Here is a 23456-nt window from a genome sequence, read left to right on the forward strand (position 1 = left end):
CAAAATGAGTAATCTAAAGCGAGACACTAGATATAGAATATCTACCAAAACATAGTTAAGTGTTAATTCCAAAGTAGTGCGAATGATACCATTCATAGAAAATTGCACGGTGTTGATAATACACATCAGTGATTGGAGCTACACATCCGATAAGTACAAATTGTTGAAATATTATTCTCTAAACCCTGGCTGATATACGAAAAACGAAATTGAATTCTGACAATACAATCTAGTTTAATATGTTCAATCCCTTCGAGTTTACCAAATTAACTTGGGTTCATTACAGCCGTGCATTATATTCCTTTGTAAATGGGGGAAGTTTCATCAATAAACAATTCAATGGCGGCGAGAAACAAACACGTTGTATTTATTACAGGTAGATCTATTTGGTAGAAAATAAAAAATATGATACATCTATAACTATTTAATACCCCGCAAGCCGCCGCAAAGGCGTATGGCAGAGGTTTCTAGGGCACAACCCGCAATCAAGAAAAGAAAAAAAACCACATGAAAAAGCCACAAATGTATACGTGTACAAACATCTACAGTGTAGGATGTGGTTAATTATCACTCATATAGTTTTCAGTGTTCTCTCTGTTAATGTTTAGTTACTCTTCAGTATAATTTGACGTGCTGGGAAATGGCTCGAGTCCGCATTTAATGCCATCCTGACGCAAGTGTGTGATACATCCATGTAAGTGTGAGCTCTCTCCATGTAAGTGTGAGCTCTCTCCAGATATGAAAACCCCAAGTAGTGCCAATACTTTAATAGATCAAAAAAATTTGCAAAGAACAATAGCCAAAAAGTATTTGTCAGTCGGAAGTATGGTGAGATAGATGAGGGTGAAATTCACGTCGAACTAGGTCTTGCGTCGTAAGGAATGCATAAACATGTATCGAGGTAAGAATTCAGTTTTTTTAACTATAAAAATAAATTTGCTTCTAGACAGAAGTACTTTATATTATCACGAAATTAATAGTTAAAACAGCCATGTTTGAAACAAAATAAACTACGCAGTATTTACTTTCACCATGGTACAAATCTAAGCGTATCTTTTAGGAGCGAAATGTGACAGTTGAATTATTCCATGAGGTTATTTTTCTGGTTCAATACTTAATGATACCGGGCATTGATGACTTACTTTTCCCTGAGAACTGAAAAAAGGCTTTCTTTTTTTCTGATATTTCACATCTTGTTGCTTTCGGTTCGTGGAACACATTAGCGCTTCTTTAGAAATACGAGATTAATATACTCCAGTTTAATTCGCACCCAAGGAACGAAAAGAGACGTAATATGCGTATGGCCGTGTGTGCTGTAAATTTAAACGATTGCTACGACTACGGATAAATAATAAATATTTCAAAGTACAGCACACACGAGACATATTTGCAACAAATAAAAGAAAATTTTGGTCATTTCTTGGAATACTTTTGCATAAAAATAGAGTAAAATGAAGGTGGAGGGATATGACAATGTGTGCAGGTTAGAAGAATACTGAACAATGACAGATGAGGAGTAATGAAAGTAAGGTTTGCACGGTCAAATTTATGATTGCACATTAAAGGTTTGCGGATGAGGGAAGGAATCCTAAGGATAGGGGAAAATGGTGTGAGCTCGGTCTTTCCAGAACGTGCGAGAGTCGAGCCGAGATTGAAAGGGCAAGTGTGGGAGAGGTGGTAAGTGGGGTACGTTGGGGGAGATCGGTCGGTCTATCGAGGGACGGCTAGAGAGAGGGGGAGGAGAGAGAGTGAAGGGGTAGGATGGTTGCTCTATGCATTATTTCATAAGATCCTTGGGCACCCGCGTTCATTCGATTACCATTCCCACACTCCCACCATCCCCCGCCACCCCCTCGGCACACGCCACGTCATCTCGACCTCCGAAGTCTGCTCCGATCCCGCAGCAAATCCACCCCACCCGTCAAACGCACCCCCTCCTCTTTCTTCCCCACCCCCATAGGCCGACCAATCCAGGACACCTCCATGCTCTCTCTCTCTTGACGAGCTTGACGCTCCGCTCCATGCCACATCGGATCTTCCACATCCCACGCCGAATATCAGATCATATCCAAGGAACACTCTCTCCTATCCTTCCTTTTCCACGCCTCTGTATGCCCGGTATACCTGACAATATCTTCTTCCCGCGACCCGACCCCTCACGCAACTTTCCTCTGGGCACAAACTTTACTCATCTTGCCTACACATCTCATCCACATCTCACTGAGAGCTCCGACCGCCCATATTCCCCAGCCCCATTCAATGTCTTATACCCGATCCCCACAACCCATGCGATATCTCGCACTTGCAAAGACACCGCTGGAGCTCATCCACATGCGTTATTTTTCAGCGCCCCCCCTAACCGTGTGCTCTGCATCGCTGCCGTCGCAACGCGATCTTCCCATTCCCATTGCTTCGCATCATCGTTCCTCGCGCCCCCATGGGTCCAATCTAAATCGCATCTCCCCCTCTCGGACTTCCTCCTTCACGCCCACAGACACACACACGTACGCGACCACGCTCATGCTAAAACCCCAGCGGTGACGAGTCTCTTATAATCTTATTTCGATTACGGGGGCCATTCGATTTGAACTGCGACATCGACTGCCGCGTGGGTTAACTCCGGCGCGCGATTATAACCGCAGCTACGGAAGAGAGCGGTCTAGCGACCCCTTGTGCCAGCAATAACCTCGGTCAGCCACGCCGGATGAGGAGAGTGAGGTAGACGCGAACCGGGAAGCTATTCATTCGGTCGGCGAAACTAAAACAGAATATCTACCAATAAAGTTTTAGTACCCATAATTTTTGTTCCTTATCAAGCACGTACATCAATTTTGACCGGATTCTTTTATCGCGGTCCCGAAAATGCGCCAGCAGGAACACCTCGTACCGGCGTGCGTGCCTCGCGTGACAGCGGAGAGCGAAATGTCGTAAAATGGCAAAACATGATACGGGAACATAAATAGGCAACATTCTATGAGCAAAAGATTTTGGAACCGAAATGGCTGTATTCATTCCGGATACTTTACATTTTTATAAAAATCCCTAATAAGGAACTGTTTTATATATATATATATATATATATATATATATATATATATATATATATCTCAAAATCTCACGGATGTGAATAAAATGCATATAAAATTAGCACTAGCGAACAAATACAAAAACACAGAAATACACAAAAAAGAAAAGAAACGTTATCGAATTTTCGGTGATGATAATTCTATAAAATATGAATATTTGCTATGTCTTGTGAAAATTAAACAACTTAACTTCCATTCTTCAGCCTCTTGTGGGTGTCTATTTGTGTACTGTGTGAGTCGCTGACGTGTTTAAAGGAGAGAGAGAGGTATAGGTATATCACATTAAGGGGCTTATCTTTCTCATAGGCAGCCTTACGCACGCTTGTCTTTATTTCATCTGATATCGACATACGCGAGCGTGGGCTACGTCTATCTTAGAGCAGGAAAATCAAAACCGTTTTCAAACATGAGTTGGTTATGAAAAGCAAACAAAACGCCTTGAAATTATTTGGAATGAAATTTATTTAAAATTTAAAATACGATTGACAAATGTATTTACACAAAACTGGTGAATGAATAATGGATATGGGCCCTTGTCTAACTGAATAAGAATGTACTTAAGTGATTAGACAATTTAAGCCCATGAGAAATCCACGGTTCTCAGAATAAATCTTTCTTCGCTAAAAATGCATGATGGCGCAATGTTGTAAAATGTATTCATCTAAAGGATTCTTTTTTAAATAGAACACAAATGTATTTCCTTTCATATTCTCTGTTTTAAGGATACACTCATTCATGCGTACATTATATAGTTTAATATTTAAAAAAAAATGCTATAGATTACAAGATGTTTTATCTGTTTTTTTTCTATTAAAATAATAACATTCAAATTAGCCAATTAAGTACGAGTAAAAAGTATCATTATAGTAAAGTAGAATTATTAAGTTTATTTGCATGAGTTGGTGGAAGTTTTCTATAACTGATACCCTATTTTACAGTTGTCATTGTTATATTTTTTTGCAAGCAAGTGAAACTCAACTTTACACTTCCACCTATTGTGGAAGTGTATAGTTTCTTTTTAACCTTCATAATGAAGGAATTCAATAAAGTTTAAAATGAAATGGTTATGTATAACTGAAACTCACCTTATGCCTCGTAGCTCACAATGATTCACTTTTAACCTCAGGGTGGATCATAAAATGCAAGAATAGAGATGTCCAGGAAATGGTTTTCCAAGAATTTAAGATGTAACTGGATTATTCTAGTTTAAATAAATTTTATTTTTATCAATGACACCTGTTATCAGAGTTACAAGTGTTTCCAAAACAAGAGAAAAAGTTGAGACTAGGTACATGAAAACTCACATGCTCTCACATCTCTATCATCGAAATAAATTAAACAGCTTATGTTATGTATAAGATTGAACATGTTCTTATTGTTTTTAATCCCATCTTGCGAGATGAATATATAAATAATTCAATATAAGCGTGGGCAGTTTACATGAAACTTTTCTAAACACTAGCAGATAGTTCGACCTCTGTAACATTTCGTATAATAATTCGAAGTTCATTTATAAAAAACGTTTAATTCCTGATCAAATACTTTGTAAGCTCTTACATGAATTAATATTTAACGGACATATATGTAAATTTGTAAATCATCGAGATGATCTGTTACTCCACTAGAGGCTACAATATGGGAAAAATATTAGAGCCACTATTTTTTTACACCGTTTCCGTTTGCTGGATTTACGTACTCATACTTCACATTATCAATACCTGTAAAATTATCCATATCAAAAAACATTGTTGGAAGTCTCAATTTTAGCATCACTAGAAGATACATTTTATGACTTAACAACGTAATGTAACTATGAATACCCATAAGTGTGATAACTCAAGTTCCATTTATTTATTTGTACCCTTCAAGCCACCGCTAGGGTGTGTATTAGGGGGTGAATACACACCTGACTAATTTTTACCCGAATATGACCCTGCCGCCGTCGGGCAGCATTGATATGATCCCTTATCGTTAGTGGAAAAATGGCTTCTTAAATCTGTCTGTTCTCTACTGAACATCTCCAATTTCATGTGCACGATGTACCTTACCGTAGCACAATGGGAGTAATAATACCTTTTCAACATCACTGCTCAAGAATCGTCCTTCCAATTTATCCAAAAGCTTCAATCTATTATTTAACCTTCGTTCCGTGAGTGATTTCTAGCCTAGCTACTCTACTACTTTGAATAAGGTACAAAATTTATCACAACAACGCTTTACAAATTCAGCTCCTCTACGCTGCACGTGATACAATTTGGGAATTAATTCAAAATCGTGAGGATCCCATACACTTGCAGAATATTCTGAATGAGGCCTAACCAATGACCGATAACAATTCTCTTTGACCCTTCGATCACATTACCCAAGTAATTTTCTTATAAACCCTAATTTTTTTCCTTGTCCACATATTCCCCGTATACGTTTCACCCAGGAGAGATCGTGAGTGCGGGTAGCGCCAAGGTATTTAATTGACTATACGTATACATTCCATTTCGGGGTTCCCGACGCAGCAGGCGTTCGGGAGGGAATTTTTTTTTAATTCATCACTACGCTGTTTCTTACGTTTAATTCTAATTGCCGACTGTCACACCAACGTTGTTTAGCATCAACCTCTTCTGATAAAGCTGCTATCATCACGATTACGGATACCACAGTAAATTAATGTTTTGTCGGTAAATAAACGTATCTTAATAGTGAATATGGATTCAATGTCGTTAACGTAAATTAGGAATAAAAGAAGTCCTATTACTCTTCCCAGGGGAATACCTGAAGTAACGTCTACTTTAATTGAGCTAAATTCATCAATGACTGCTCTCTGTACTTGGCCATTCAAAAAGTCTTTTATCTGACCCCGATATTTTTTAATTATGCCACATGATTCTAGCTTCGTAGGTAATTTACAATCAGGTACTTTGTTGAAAGCTCTCTTCACAACTAGAATATCCGAGTTTACTGGACGTTGCTTTCTCGCGAAGTTAGAATATCAGGAACAAAAAGCGCAAGTTGTCTCTCGAAGGATCTAATCTTTCAGAATCCGTGCTGATTTTTCATTAAATACTCCTGATTATCGAAGTGCCTCACGCTCAACCTAGCAACTATATACCTGTATTCCATAACCTCGCAAGAAATAAATTAAATAGATAAAACTCTGTAATTTTTCGGTTCCTCCTCGTCTCCGTTTTTAAGTACTGGTGTTACCTTAGTCGTTTTCCAAATTCTGGGAACCTTGTGATCTATTTTCAGCTTTTAAAAAATGATTTTTACTTGTACATGCAGTGCATATTTCCACGCTAGATACTAAAATATGCGAACGGGAATTTAATCGGGCCCGGAGGATTTATTATGCTTCATATTTTTCAGCAAACGTACTATTCTATTATATAAGATTTTAATTTTAGGTATCAGCTGACCTGCACGATTTGGTAAGTTATCGGAGGCATTTGGTGAGAAATTGGTGAAGACGCTTTGAACGAAGGAATTTAATAAGCATATGTTTTACAACATGCTGGAACTAAGATTCAAAGGAATCCCCAACTAACTGAAGTAAAATAAAAGTGGACCCGGGAAACCATTGGTCAAATGGGTCCAAATTTAAAAAAAAAATTAAAACTGCTGGTTAGCCTTTCGTCTTTATCATTTTTGAGTGAATTAACGGTTGAATTATTTCCCTGAGCTTTTCTGACGTCTGACCAAAATGCTTTTGAATTGATGAATGAGTTAGTGAATGGAAATCCTTATCATTGCTAAATTTCTAAGCATCGTGTAAGTAGACACACCCTGATACTACACCCTGCATTACATTATTCTTCATTTCTGCATACATTTTACACCCTTTATTCCGTCGAACATGCCTGTTTTTTTGTCCACGTACCTCACCTGTCTAACGTTCTCCTCTCTAATACAGTCTTCAGTGTGCTATCAAAATGCTCTACACCCATCTTTCCTGCCTCCTCTGATTTTCTTTCAAAATCTCTCTATCCACTCCCACAATGGGAATCACGTTTTCTTTCCATCCTTTTCCACACCCACTTCTCAATAGCCTACAATCCACGCCTATCATTATACTTCAACCACCATACATCCGTGCCATCCAAATCATGACTAAAACCAAAGTTTTCTGTAACCTGTTCCAAACATCCTTACTTAACTTCCTTTCCTCAGTCCTCCTCATTTTTACAGATTCATTGTCTGATGCAATTCTTTATCTAACATCCGTACTATTATATCCATATTGGTTTAACACATTTCCAGAGTACCTTAACTGTTCGACCTATACAAGTTTTCCCTTTCAGTTTTGACGCTTCTCTTTGTACTTTGTACTTTGCTTTGTGGACAGAGATTTTTGCCCCAATCATACCAACTTTTCCAAGTGCTCGGTAATGACTATAATCACTTTGCTGGCTGGTAAACCAAAACATAGCTGATTTCATGCATTCCCTTCTGACTTTAATTTCTAACTTCATTCTTTTCACGCCCCTTTTATCATTTTCTTTCATTATATAAAAAGCACAGGCCATAATGGACACCTATGTATTTCTTCTCTTCTTAGAACTACCGATACCGGATCTTCAACCGCCAAAAACACCCGAGTATCACCATAAGCACACGGGAAATGCACAGGCTGTGAATAAGTCACCAATCCCTCCAGTTTACTTATATCTTCTGAAATTACGTCATTAATTAGCCTAATATAATCTCTCAAACACCTTAAAATCACAAAAAACACAAAGAAAAAGAGTACATCCTTACTTTACACCATGCTCTACTCGATTAGTTACCCCATTACTGTTACGCCATCACACCTACCCCTCCTCTTTCTGAATCTAAACTGACCTTCTCCTAATTTACCTAAGAATCTTCTCTCCATCCTTCTATTGATTGTCCTAAATACTACCTTAAATGCGAGCAAAATGACTTTTTGAAATTACAAGAAAAATACTTGTATAGCCCTGACATAGGGTTTTTTTTCTCTTTTGTAGAATGGTAATTGAAACGTCTAACAAAATCTCCTGGAAAAGCTCCTTCCTTAGCAATGCTGCGAATAAGCCCATAACAACTCTTCCTTCCACGTTTACCTGAATATTTAATTAGGTACGCGGGGATATAATCCATAGAATTAGCCTTTTTTTTATATTTTTAAATATGTCCTTTCTTGCAATTACCTACGCCTTGGCTTGCACTATTTTCTGCTACATTGTGCGTTTTTCCTATCTCTATACTTCATGGCGTAATATATTTACTAAAACTTAAGATATTTTAAATTATTTATTTTAGCGTATTGACAATGAATCAGATACATTTAATTTAACGCAAACAAGCACGCTATTCACCTTCGATTAAATATTTCTTTAGAAATACTAATACTCCTTATCGTGCGTTAAGACAAAACAATTTGGTTATACTGAGAAATAATAGTACATTTCAAACTACGTCATATTACAGAATAAAGCATGTATTACTTGAATTTTCACGTAGGGTACTAACAAATTCATACCATGGATATTTTTAGAGTTGACTCCGAGTCTCCCTGCCTGAGTGAACGAAGCTTAGTGAAAGAGAAGTATTTGGAACCACCTCCTTGCTTCGAATGCAAAAAAGTAGCTATTCATTTTTGGAGGTTATCTGCTTATTCGCAGGAGAAAATATATGTATACTGCTTCCGGGAATTGTATAAGACCTCATGCATTCAATTAACCATCGTAATATTTACCTTACTCGTACACATATAAAAAGTTAAATATTACCTCTTCTGAATTGGAAAATTCATTTTTCTGTGACTTTCGGTTACGTTTTGCGTCGCTACCGAGCGTTAACTCGGTAGTTGGAAGGTTTCCTGCCCTGGGCTTAACATTTCTTTGAGGTGTATTTTTTATTCTTTCCGTATTTGGCATATTAAAGTCCCTGCAGTGTTCCTTTGGTGTAAAATAAAATAAATTAATTCATTTCATATGCTATGCATTCCGGGCTAAGATAAATTATTTTAATGCTACTGGTACTCTGTGAATGAAGGTGACTATGTTCCAAATTGTAGACATCTCCCTTAACACATTTTTGATAACTTAAATTGTCAGACGGTAAGTTCTAAATTTTTAATTGCACTTCTAATTTATAGTAATTCAAATAGCATTATATCATGAGAACATTCGAATTATTATTAATTATCCTTACGATTCTGTGATGAAGAGTATTGCCTTTGTGCTTCACTTATTCTAACAAATAAACTATCTAAGATTCAAAACATCTCAATACACAGATAATTATATCTGCATCTCAATACACGTGGTACTAAGAGAACAAAATAAAGCAAGATATATTAATAAAATGCAACAATAGGTATTTTAACGAATCCTTTCAGACGAAAGATTAGTATACGAGCCTTATAAAATACGAGGGTCATCCGGAAAGCAGTACCCGTTCGGTAAAAGCCTTAGTAAATACCTGTATAGGAAGTGGGTGGACGAGTCAATGTTAATAATGACTGCAATATCTGTTAACATTCACATGGTAAATTCATAAAATATTTACAGTTGGATATTCCTTCAAGTATTATATTTGCTGATTGAAACGTTATGAAGAAAGGAAAGATATATCGTATTTTTTGATGACCCGTAATAAATGTAAAGTTGTTCGAGGTTACTTGAATAATGAAGTCGGGAATTGGTTCGATAATGCATCTATACGTTTTTCCAATAATCCAGCTTATTTTGCAGAAAATCAAAGCATGACCTTGCTCAAATCAATTTTTGGAACTGGAAATTTCTCTTGTTCTGAAGCACAGTGTCTCATGATAATGTAATGTATATGCTATTACGAAAATTTCACGAATTTGTCATCCCTAGGATATACCCTTAGTAATCGTAATACTCAAGTATTTTACCGATTCTCTGTTTTTTTACGTTGGCTCCCTGTATATTATAGGTAAGTGATCGTTAGCGCCAACTCATTTTATGTTTTACTGGACAGCTAAAGGGACGGCAGGGCCGATGTCAGGTTCAACCAGAAATCACGGTAAGATATCTAAAATATAGATAACTCCACTATAGACGCATAATAGACGCACAAAATCGGGTAAATGGTTACAAATTATAAATGCGATTCCTTAATAAGGGACCAAAAGTCCTTTGAGTCAACTTTCAGTTATCTACATCTACATAGTACCCCGCAAGCCGCCGCAAGGGTGTCTGGCAGGGGTTGTTAGGTCAACACCCGGAAAAGAGAACAAACCACAAGCAAAATCAACACATCCATGCTAACGTATACCCTATGTGATGTATACATTCATGCAAAAATCCTTTCATTCTGCAAACCTGCTAATACACATACTATCAAACTAACAAACAATTGCACTTAAATATGCAGTAAGAAATTTATTCTATAACGGGCAAGCTAGAATTTGGAAAGTCGGAAAGCGAAATTTCACAACCATATGGACATGAAACGGTCTCCTCGCCAATGAAATCAGGTGGGGCATGTGACCCAATGATGAAGGTAGCCGGAGGGTCCTCCCATGGAGAGAGATGAGGGATGGAAGGAGAAACTTAAAGACAGAAAAGGCAGGGCAAACAATACTGTAAAGAATACTGTAAACTACGAGGGTCATCCGGAAAGTAGTACCCGTTCGTGCCGCATGAAGTGCTGACGACGCGAGTAGCCGCTGGACGAGGTCAGATAGCTTCAGTGGCTTGTCTGCCTTCTCTGAGCCAAGTTGCGTGACGCTAGCATTGCCTGTGTTGTTTCTGTGATTGTTTACAATGTTTAAAAAAATTGAGAACTCCGCCAGTTGTGAAGTGAGGGCAGTGATTAAATTCCTCAATGCAAGAAACGTTCGCCCATGTGATATTCATCGCCAATTAAAGGAGGTGTATGGAGACAATGTAATGGACGAGTCGTCTGTTCGGCGGTGGTGTCGCAACTTCAACATGGGGAGGGGGAACACACACGACGATGAGCGTTCGGGGAGACCGTCTGTCATTACAGACCAACTGGTGAGCTCAGTTGACGAATTCGTGAGGAACGATCGGCGCGTCACAATTGATGACATCTGTGAGCATTTTCCCAATGTTTCTCGAACAATTGTTCATGAAATTGTTAAACACCATCTGCATTATGCAAAAATTTGTGCAAGATGGGTTCCTCGCGTATCTCAATGAGCTGGCGGCGAAGGACTATGCAGCAGGAATACAGAAACTTGTCACACGTTATGACAAATGCCTTAATTTGCTTGGAGATTATGTTGAGAAGTAGTTTAAAGTATCCTCTTTCAAATAAAATTTTTTATGTTTGTTAATATTTACTTTTGTGTCTTTATTTCACGAACGGGTACTACTTTCCGGATGACCCTCGTATATTATGACAATCCAAACTAGTTTCCTATAATATTAACTGATTACGCGCAATAAACATAAGTTGAGAATGCAGAGCATAAAACGCAATCTATGAAGGCAGGTAAACATTTATTTTCTATCTTTTGATGCTCAGGTACATGAGGGAAAGTAAGAAAGACCAACGCTACGGTTTCAGGCAAGGTAGGGGAAGAAGTAATGTCATCGAAAGAAAGTTAAAAAAGGCCGGCGTGGTTTATGCAAGACATACTGTTGATTCAATGGGAATTGAGTCAATGAAGAAAGATAGAGGGGGGAAATATTGGGAAATTATGGCTAAGTTAGGAAAAGAATTGATAATTTGCATTAAAACACGATAGATAGTATGCTGGGCTAAAATAATGAGTTATCGTATAAATGAATTTAAAGAATATATTCTGTCATTTTAGTAAGGACTTGCCGATTGCAAGCATTGCTGAGTGAATTGGAAATTCAGTGCGATGGAAATGGGATTAGAAACTACATAAATATAACAAACGCTCTACAATTTCCCAGGAAGACAAAGGCTAGCCGCACATTAAAATAGGAGGGCAAAAACCAGAGCAGGTGGAACAGTTTACGTATCACTGAAGTGTTTTGGACCAAAACGGTCAAAGTATTCGGGAGGTAAGAAGTAGAATTGCACTAGGGAAAGAGGCTTTTACAGTTAATGACAGGGACATTGAGTAAGCATTTTAAGGAAAAACTCGTTAAAACGTTAATATGCAGCGTATTTATGCACGGCAGGGCAACAAGGTCACTTTAGCAGGAGAATTGACGTAGATATGATGATTTTGAAATGTGGGCGCGAAGAAGGATGGAGAAGGAGAATTAGACCGAAAGGAAAACAAACGAGGGAGTACTAGGTATGGTGGACGAGGAGAGGGGTTTGTTGGGAGAAATCCTAAGGATGCAGGAAAAATAGAAACCAAGTATTGTTGGTAATTAACTCCTGTCTCATGCAGAATTCAATTACTTCCTCCCCATGGTCATTCCTTGTAATACTCTAGTCCCACACCTCAGGTTTTTCCTTGAAGGAACACACGGAATAAAATCCTTCTATTGATCGTTCACTGTCTCAACAGCATGTATAACTGAGCAATGGCCAAGTTCGTCGATTCTGCTTTCCTTCACTGCAGAACAGACGCTCTGCGAACTACCGATCGTCTGGCTCCTAACCCTCGACCTATGGGATGGATGACGCTGAAAGGGGCAATCGTCATTGCTGCCGCCAGCACCGCTCTAGGGGTCATCGGAACGCAAAAAGTACTTCAGTCAAGTCAAGTTTGAGGTCCATGGTAGGAAAATCCAATATAACTGAGCAATATTACAGCCATATGTTAAATATTAAAAAGCTTGTATTCTTTTAAAAAACTTGCTATGAAATTTTTCCTTGGAAAATGATTGCTTTAGTAGAGGAACTTGAAGAGAAATTACCAATATATCCAACATCCAATGGTTATCCAAAATATGTTTACATTTCTATTAATACTCTCGCTAATGACGTATTTATATTATTTTTACAATGACCAATCATTAAAATACCCTTAATTGGTACAAGACTCTAAATTACGTTAAACGTTGGTTTTAATTTTTGAGATGGATTAAGGACAACGGAAATATGGCCATCAATTCTGCATATACCTAACTAAAATTCAATTCATTATATAATTTTTGTGTAAAATTTATTCAATTATTTAATATTTCGTTTATTACTTGACTTTTATCTTCAATGAAAAATTAAGCAAAGTGATAAAGAATAAAACCATAACCTATGTGCCCACACAAATGAAGTAATTTTTACACTCGAAATATGGGAGCATTTTACCTCAAAGTTTTATTTCGTTCTAATATTCGGATCTTAAATTTCCTCATTCCTACTTTATTTATCATTGTTAATTCTAGCACTGTTCATAGATGGTGTTAATAACACTCCACAAGAAATGCGACTTTCCAGGTCAGGAAACTCAAACAATTTCTGTAATTGAACTCTGAGATAAGTCTGACCTGCTTCTCTCTCCAAAATTCGAGATATTTTTACGAGGAAATTGTCTCGGCTAGGGCAATTCATGTCTTTTGTTAATCCTTTAAATACAAACCAAGGGAAAATCCATGCCCTTTCCCATCTTTTATCGTCGGCGTAGAAAATTATTGTGCAATAAATTATCCAAATATTTCATTCCTGTTTATTTCTACATATACTGCACTTAACATTACTTTTCAAAAAATTTAATTCAAGAAATTTTCTATAGATTATTTACCTTCAAATAAATGTATACTGATTTAATTAATGACGAAATGCAAATAATAATTATCCACGATTAGATAAAATAGAATATAAATCAATGAAATAAATGATATTGTCAATCAGCCAAGGAGTTAAAGCAATTTCTTTGAATAATATTTTGATTTATCTTAAAAAACGTAGTATTTATGGGAAATGAATACATTTCCATCTTAGGAAGTAATCCGCGATAGTTTGCACAGAAAACTGCCACAGTTACCAGTAAGCCACCATTTCCTTCCGTTCCATTTCTTAAATGTGAGGTCTTTTCCAAGCTAATGAAGACAGAAATAATGTTCCCCAAGGAGGTATTACAAAGCAACCACATAAGAATGATTTTTTATTTCCATGTCATTCCCAATTTTTCCGAACATTATTTATGTTCTTTCCTCAAATATCACGGCAATCAAAAATATTTTTATTTAAAATGTAATAATGAATCCGTATGCCATAGATAATCAAAAACTACGAATAGATATGAAAATAGGTCATTTGTAAATAATAACGTTATGCCGGTTTCTTTACATTTCAAAAAGACGTTATTGTATCAGCAAAAATGGTAATTGATGCAAAATAGGTAAATTACGCGCAAGTGTTTGTCGTAGCATTTATTGACTACTCAACTAAGACCTATTAAAGTAACAAGCGGAAATTAAAACACTACTTCACGCCTAAGTTGGTGTGTTATCGCAGAATATAGATACAGGTATTCACATAGGTATACCGTGTCCAATATTACTTTGATTAATTAATTTGCAAGCATTCAATTGCATGACTTCAGCTACTGTGTGTCCTGCCCAGACATTTTCGAACTGCCTAAAAGCCCAATTTCGGGCCTGAAATTTGAAAATATCACTTGAGATAAAAGACTTTTTGACTCTTCGTATTAAGCTTATATCTATACAGCGTTAGCAGTACCAAAAGTCAAAGCCGCATAAGTGACTTAACCACTCAATGACAACGACACATAAAAAGGTGAATGAATAGGTCTCTATGCCATCCAAGTCAAAAATGTCAAGAGGATTAAGAAATAAGCAAAAGTAAAAACAGTAAAGTCGTGCAGCTGTAACAGATAACTCATAAGAGAACAGAGAAGAGCATAAAGATGGTGATAGATAAACATAAATGGAGCAATATTAGGCCTCAACAGTATTTACAGACTGACTTGGAAGCACAATTCTTAGAATACGTCAGCATTTACTGAACAGGTTGACAGTTGAACTTTCATTTAGAGAGCAGATTCACGGAAGCAACGGGTTACTTTGCAGCCAAACCGTAAGTTATGTGAAAATGAAAATTTCTTATTTTTCAAAAAGGTGATCGGGCATAAAATATTTCATTATTTTCAAAATAAATAACGACCTAAAGCGACCGATATTTATTAATAATAAATTTTCTTAAAATATTTCCACATTAATATAGCTAAAAGGTCAAAATCACCTAAAAAACTTAAATACAATCAATTTTGCGAAATAACTTACATCCTGTTACTTTATTTACCTTAAAGTAAAGCCCTTTGCTCATTATATTCCCCATTTAAATTTCAGGTATACAAACCTACGCATATCTCCGTGCAAAATACAAGTCAACTCTTACTTATATTTATACTTATAAAAATAATTATTACTAGCTAGTTGTCTACCATTTTAGGTTGGCTTTGGATGGACAATCTGGAAAAAGATACATTCCCTCGCCTTTCTCAACAGAACATCTGGCAATATGATAATCCTCTCTTCAATTCCTAATTATTCCTCCTTCCCTTCATTCCATCCAACATGCCTTTCCTATTCCTACCCCTTACACGTCTGAGAAAGTCTCTCCCACCTACATCATCCTATCAATCAAATCCAATCAAAACGCTTTGCATCTTTCCTGCGTGTTTTGGATTTCTCCAAACAATCATCTCACTTCCCCCAAACTGCCTTGTGATTCCTCCTTCGCTTTCATTTCTGCTCATTCACCTTTTACATTAATCTCCATCAAATCAATTCAAAAGCCTCCAATCTACGTCTATTGTCTTGATTCGATTGCTTACTTCAATGATTCCATCCTCCTTATGAAAGCTTCTTTATCTAAAGTAATTATTTTTCAGTTGCTCCTGCTACATTGATCATTTTAATCCAGGAGAATTCTAAGATGTGTAAATAACTCAACCAGCACGTTAATAAAATCCTATTCTAATGCTAATAGTAGCAAACATCTTTTTCAAAAACCTCTCCGCCTTTTTTGTGTTATATTAATTATCGTTTCATACATCTATAACACTGATTTTCTTAAGTACACGGCATTTATTACACTAATTATGTGAATCACCAAACGATTTTCATTATTATTTCCAATTAATTCCTTCCAACATTTACTATTTCATCATACATAAGATGAAAGTAATAAGGGAGTATGAGATGAAAGTAAGGGAGTAATAAAAAGTGCCCCAGTCTAATCCCTCTCTTTGACACCGCCCATCCGGACACCACCCGCCACTTGCAAATGAGAAGTCTGAGATATGTACAGTTGCGTCACCAATCTATCCAAACTAATCTTTTATTCTCTAAAATAATTTTATTCATTCTTACCAGATCACTTGATTGAATGTATTCTTCCAATCTACGAAACAGACAAATATATTCTAATTGCATTCTATATTCCTCTCTATTAGTGACCTCATTACAGCAACGGCATCACGCGTGCCTCACCCCTTTCTGAACTCATTTCCATTTGCCCTACTCTTTGTGCTATTGTTGAGGATCCTAAGAATACCCTTTTATGCCTGCAAGATGAGAGGAATTGTTCAGTAGTCCCCAAATACTTCCGTAATAAATGTTAAGTAAATAACTCATAGAATCTCTTTCTCCATATACCCTTTAGTAATTACACGAAATAGGATTCATCATCAAGGCCTCATGGAATTTTTATTCCCATAATTTCCCTTTTATTTCGCAATTGAATATGTTTCCGCCCTAGCTACTGGTACCTAATTTACACCATGCTCTCGCTCTATCCATGCATTCAGGCCTAATATCTTTACCGTATATCCTTAATGTACTTTTCCCCCTTTGTAGGATCTTTTCTGATTCACTCCATAAATTATCGGAATTTCTGTCATTTTTTCTCTCATTATTTCGAATCAGTTTTCTCCCAGACCCTGTCCCTGACATTTCTTCTAATTCTCTCTTCTTACTTTTGGTGCCCCTTTTTCTCCCAATTACCTTCTAGGTTCCATTTTCTTATCCATTTTGCCTGTTTCTTTACTGAACCCGCGTTACATTACATTACCACTATTTATAATCTGAATCCGCATCGGGATATGAAATTTTAGTAAATATAATTTCACTGTAATATCACCTAAGGGATATCCCTTAAGGGTCTGAAAAGTTTCCGACCTCAAAAATTTCAGAAAAAATGTCTTTTATCATTGTTAGGTAGGTCTGAAATGAGTGAATTGGGTCATGGGTGGTCCTAAAAGTTTCTGACCCCAAAAATTTCAGAAAAAATGTCTTTTATCTTTGTTAGGTCGGAAATTTTTCAGATCACCCATGTATATAAGTAATGTGGTGTTTAAAACAAATTTTCTTTATGCTTACACTCTTTCATTTGCAAAACACTTTATTTCTTCCCTGGGTCATTTACTATATTGTTCCCAAACCGTAGTCCTGCACCTTAAAATACCACCTTTTCCTACGCATTTAAATGCGTTCTAACGCCCGTTAGTATCAATTTTTTTCTTTTGGAAACACACGCCATACATTTATCCGTTTTATCGTATATCCTCACCACTTCATCCTCACTATGATTGCTTGTCGGCTTGTCGAGTAAAAAATAACGAATATATTTGTCATCATTCCCCAGTTCTTATGTTTACAACGCTTCTTCCAGCCTTCTAATGCAATCTTCAATACTTCTACTATCTCTCTCTGGTCCCCTTCCCCTCTGCAAGGCATTATTTTTAATAATTATCGCTCACATAATTCTCGCTATCCTTCAATTGCACCTCACTCAATCTTAAAATATCTAAATTTTCTCCTTCCTTCTCCCGTTTAAAATTTTCTGATTGGTCTGTTCTCAATATTGACCTGTTTCCCAAGTCTATGTTCTACTTCAGTCATCAGTCCTCTTAAGCGTCTTCTAAAAAAGCTGCTATAATTTCCCATTTCCTAGGATTTCGTGATGAGAGCAGAAGCGTTGCCTCTACCCCGATGCCGGGTACGTCACACGGTACAGCATCGGCCCGGCATCGGCAGCGGCCAGGGGCCTGACGATGCTAGGACTCACACTAAGATCTATTTGCAGCAGTATCGCGTAAGTCAACTAATTATGTTTATCCTCCGTGGCCTCAATTATAGTATTTTTAACGTAAACACTCAAAAGTCCGCCCCAATTTCATCCAGGACATTGAAAAACAGACGCTTGCGAAAAATAAATTTCATCTGTATCCTTTCCTTTGTTCAATCTGACATGGGTTATCCTTCAACGAAAAATTACATTGCTTCAGCCAGTGCAGAGCTAGAAGTATCGGAAATTAAATAACCCTTACCACACGTTATGGTGTTATTTCACGGGGAGCGCATATTATCAATGAAGTTATTTCAGAAAAAAATGCTAAAATATGATGATAATTCTTTGAGTAAGGAAAATTTTGTTCATCAAGAAAACCTTTTCTGACTCCTCATTAGAATTCTTTCTTCATGTGGAAAACATACATAACTCCAGTTAAAATAGCCGGAAAAAATCAATCCGGGAAATAAAAGCAAGGGTAATATTACGAGGGTTGCTATTTATATTTCCAGCCTAATAATTAAAAGACAGTAATTTATTGTGAAAAATTTCTTCATTGTTTTTTGAATTATTCTCCATGGTAATCAATACACTTTTGCATGCGCTCGAACCAATTTTCTAAACACTTTTTTCCACTCCGATTGAGGTACCTTAAAAACATGGTTTTTGAATGCATCAACGGCTTCTTCAGGCGCCGAAAAAAGTTGGCGGCGCCATTATTTCTTGATGAACGGGAAAAAAACGAAGTCATTTAGTGCTAAATCAGGGCTGTACGGAGGATGGCCCATCAATTCGGCGTTTCGGCCGATCAAATGGGCAGTTGCTTAAACTGATCTGTGAGAACTTGCATTGTCATAATGAAGAGTGATCCTTCGTTGCCAGTTTCTTTTCTGTATTTCACCAAGCACTTCAGGCAAACCATCGCTCGTGTACCATTCAGAATTTGCGTTCATACATAGCTCGAACGGAACGGCTGTCACATATCCAGTTATTCCGAGGAAAAGGCGATCAATACGTTATGCACAGCTTTTGATGCACCGCGATTGTACGTATTTCTTGAGGATTTCTTTGCACCAATTGACACGAGCATATTTTTGAGCTTTTGTCAAATTATGCGGAATACAACGCGAACAAATTTTTTTCAGAGGCAAATGTTAGTTCCATATCTTATTGATGCTCGTCATACTGATCCCCAACAATGCGTCAATCTCACGATAAGTCACATAATGATCTTCCTTTACTAACTCTTGCACAGCATCAATGTTTTATGGCACAAAAACTGATTTTGGACGACCTTCACGACTTTCGTCGCTCAGTGAACGGAGGTCATAATGGAATTTAATATACCAGCGCTTCTCAGTGACAGAGGATGGGGCTTCATTGCCAAAGGTGGAAAAAAGTTGATCTATGTACTCCTAGTAGTAGTTTTTAGGGGAGGCGACCGACAGCTAATGTCATTTGCGCCATAGGGGATGGACAGGAAAGGATGAAGGTTGAAGAGAAACCCAGCGTCGGCATTAGCCTACTATTTACGAAAGAGGCCAAGGGCTCCGCAGCTTAGCGTCCCATCCGACGGACGGCGTACTCACTCAAAGTGCCCTCCACAAAGCACCTCAAGTAGGGATCGAGAGACCTCTGAAAAATATTCAACACCGCCGGGATTTGAACCATCGCCCTCAGGGTGGGAAGCCAGTAAGTTAGCCCCAGCACTATCTCGCTCCCCCGATGTACTCCTGTCTTGATAATTCACGTCGAAAGTCGTAAAAATCACCTCACGAAAGTGAATACAAGTTAATTTCATTTTTCGCTGAAACAAAACTTTCAAGTCCCTGTAAACAACACCAGTTATGATCAAACGACAAAATATTCTGAAGAAATTAATTGTTGAAAGGGTCAAACTTTCAGATGGTAACGTCAGATGGCACCTAAAGCACTTTGTGCTGCTATAGCTCAAAATATAAATAGCAGCCCTCGTACAGCACATTTCATCTCTCCGTCCAATACCCTCTAAAATTCCGAATAGGAAACGGGTTTCGTAATTTTAAAGAAGATGAAACCTAATTAGCCTCTTTCGACCACGCGACATTTATTCCCATTTTACCCGTCATCCCGACCACACAATGAATAATTTTAACTCTATTTTAGGCTCACTTCTCCGAAACACCCTGCAAGGATTCCATACCCTCGAATTACGCGAATGCTGTCGGAGTCTTTCGCGGGGATGGATTTCAATGGAAGAAATTAGAAGGCTCGGGAGGTGAGCCGCCCGGTATCTTTTAACAGACTTCTTCCCTTCGCCCCATCTTTAGCTGAAGGAATTACACCCTTTTTATCTCCCCTCTCTGTCCTTTCACGCCCTAGATAACTACCACTTCCCAAGTTCCGCATAAAACCTTCCTGGCCTTCCTTCCATGCCCTCAAAAACCATCCCTTTCTTCCCACTACCACCGTCTCACATTCATTCCACCCCACTAGAAAATTCCTCCTGCTCCACATTCTCATCAACTTATAACCTCCTTTCTTTCTTCCTTTCCTGAACATCAACTCATAAACTTTAAACAACGCCAGGGCGTACGGACAGACGAGCCGGAAAGTCCTTCGCCCGCCTCAACTCTAACACTCCGTCTGCCTGGACAGAGGAGCGGCGAAAATCCAATTATACTTCTCTTCTGAGTCACCTATTGTTAGGGAATGATGTGTAATGGAGGAGAAGGGGGAGGGAGTTTGTCTGCGTGGTGGTTGGGGGGTGGAAGCGGTGGAGTCGCGCACAACAATGACGCCAACGCCGTTAATTAAATCTGCAGGGGCGAAGGGGTGGAGAGTGCGGAGGGCAGTAAAAATTCTCGGTATTCCTCTCCTCAGCGTACAGCTGTGGGAAAATGTAACATACGCGTGATTTCCCCTGAATCTAATTGTTTTGGTTCAGTCAACCCAAGACGGCTGAAAATTCACAAGCAAACTGATCAAATGTAAAACGTAAACGAAATTACCTGTCTCTCTCTGCCAGCGAAATTAAAATGATAAAATATTCCTATCAATAATAGTGCGTCAATAACCTATTTTTGTGGGTAACTTTTCTATTTTAATTTAGTTAAAGGAATAATCATAAACTGCTTTTAAATATTATCTACAAATAATTTCTAATACGCATGGATCACGTTCTATCATTTAATACCTTAAACACAATGTACGCCCTAAAAAAATGCTAAACACACTGTTAGTATTGCAACTTTGATTAGGATAATGGTTAGAATGAAATTTCATATTAAGCCACTTCCAGGGTACGAAAAGATTTACAGACGAATTCAAGTGAACATACATCTACATCTGCATAATCCCCCTCAAGCCACTGCAAGAACGTGTGGCAGGGGGTGTTAGGTCACCACCCTTAAAAGAGTATAAAACCACATGTACACCACATTCCCTCTAACGTATACTTGACTGTATTAGTTGAATAATATATTTTACTTTTACTTAGTAATAAATAATAAAAGATTATTTTAAATACAAACTAAATATTATGTCAATGTGCAATAAAAATACAGTCAACTATTAAACAAAAATATATTTTTGTGATGCCTCCCTATAAAATAAAATTCACATAATTCATAACTAAGAGTGAAAATGGTGCAACATAATAAAGGTTCCGTAGAGTCAGGAAGAAAAGTGAAAAAAATCAATTGAAATGCTCAAAAATAAGTCTGTTGAGTTATGGATTGAGCTATGAGATCTGAAAGAGGGATGGAAAGAAAATAAAGAGCAACATAATGGGCAGTACATTTGATTAGAAAACTGAGGTATAAACAAGGGATATTAAGTGAATGAGAATTACGTAGACCCAGAAGTAATTAATAGCGAATTAAAAAGGGTATTTAAAGAATATATATATATATATATATATATATATATATATATATACATATATATATATATATACTTTCGTAGACGTAACACGGAAGTGCCGAATAGTACAATACACAGTAACACACAATATAGAAACACAAAAAAAAAGAAGAAGAACATTCACACGTATTTTCTTGATATTTCGACGGAAACAATCCATCTTTATCTGAAGATATAGAAGTAATGATATAGAAGTATATATATATATATATATATATATATATATATATATATATAAATCAGTTAGGATTGATACCCTTGCCAGTGGAACTATACAAGAGGTGAGAGGAAAGATTTTATGTACAGGAAAGTGAAAAAAATGAAGTGCTCGGTATGGTGGGGAAAAGTAGGGCATAGCTTGGAGAAATTCAAAGGATGCAGGGAAGATGGATGCAGAGGGTTTGATTGGGAATAGAAAGTTGAACACTGTGATGGAGGGGGGAATATTAGGCAAACGAGAAAGAGGCAGGAATAGAATACGAGCATATTGGGAGCAATGAAGGGTGGAAGTAAGCATACGAAATTGAAAAGGGGCTGTTGAGTCCGTCCGATGTCAGGTAATTTTTTGTAAGGAGAGGCAAGTAAATGTATTGCGGGGTAATTTTACCGGCTGTTTGAATTCAAAACCTAGCTTAACTATTAAATTCCTATTATATGTATGTATATATGTGTAATTACAGAAGCCGCACAACTATTTAAATTGAATCTAAGAAGTGAAGTTTATGTGAGCAAGTATCGTATGAATAGTAAGAAAAAATGATTAAAATGCCAATTAAAATGCAAGTATACTCATAGGAAAGAAAAGATAGAAAAAATATTTCATTCCCAAAAGATGGTGACTTCTTTCCTTTATTATGTTCGAATTCCACAACATCACGCATGAAACTACTCAATTTTTGTCTTATTTTCGTTTTAAATTTTTGTTACCTTAGACAAGTCTTCAATACATTTCTATCAAATTTTGTTTATATTTTCAAACTGTAAACATCTAAAGGTATTCTGCACCTCTGAACTGAAGTACCATCTTTACAGCTACACTGCAGTCTAAAGGCCACCATTAATTCATCAGAGAATAAATATCCCTTTGAAGTAACTGGAGGTAAGCAGTGTGCCACAATGAATTCTTAATTATATACATCATGATGGGAGGTATGATGTTTTTCATCTACATCTACATCAATACCCTGCAAGCCATCAAAAAGGTGTGTGGCAGGGGGTGCAGCACCAGGAGGAAAGGGTAAGGGATGAGGGGATTAGGGTTTTTCAAATGAATGGGGAAAGGTAAGGGGAACCTGCAAAAAAATATATATATAAATAATATAAATATAAGCGTATAACCCTGCGCAGTCGCTGCCTTGTAGGTTAATACTTATTATGTCGAGCCGGATCCCGGGCGATTTCGATTAAAAGAATACTGGTCTCTTATTGTTCTCGGAAAAAATGACCATTTAAATCTGTCTGTCCTGCAGTCAATCTCTCTAATGTTACATTCGTGATCCCTCCGCCCGTAATACGTTGGGGTTCGTATTATGTTCTTGATGTCATCGGAAA

The sequence above is a fragment of the Hetaerina americana genome, unplaced genomic scaffold (assembly GCF_022747635.1).
Source record: "Hetaerina americana unplaced genomic scaffold, ioHetAmer1.1.p SCAF_6, whole genome shotgun sequence".
NCBI lineage: Eukaryota > Metazoa > Arthropoda > Insecta > Odonata > Calopterygidae > Hetaerina > Hetaerina americana.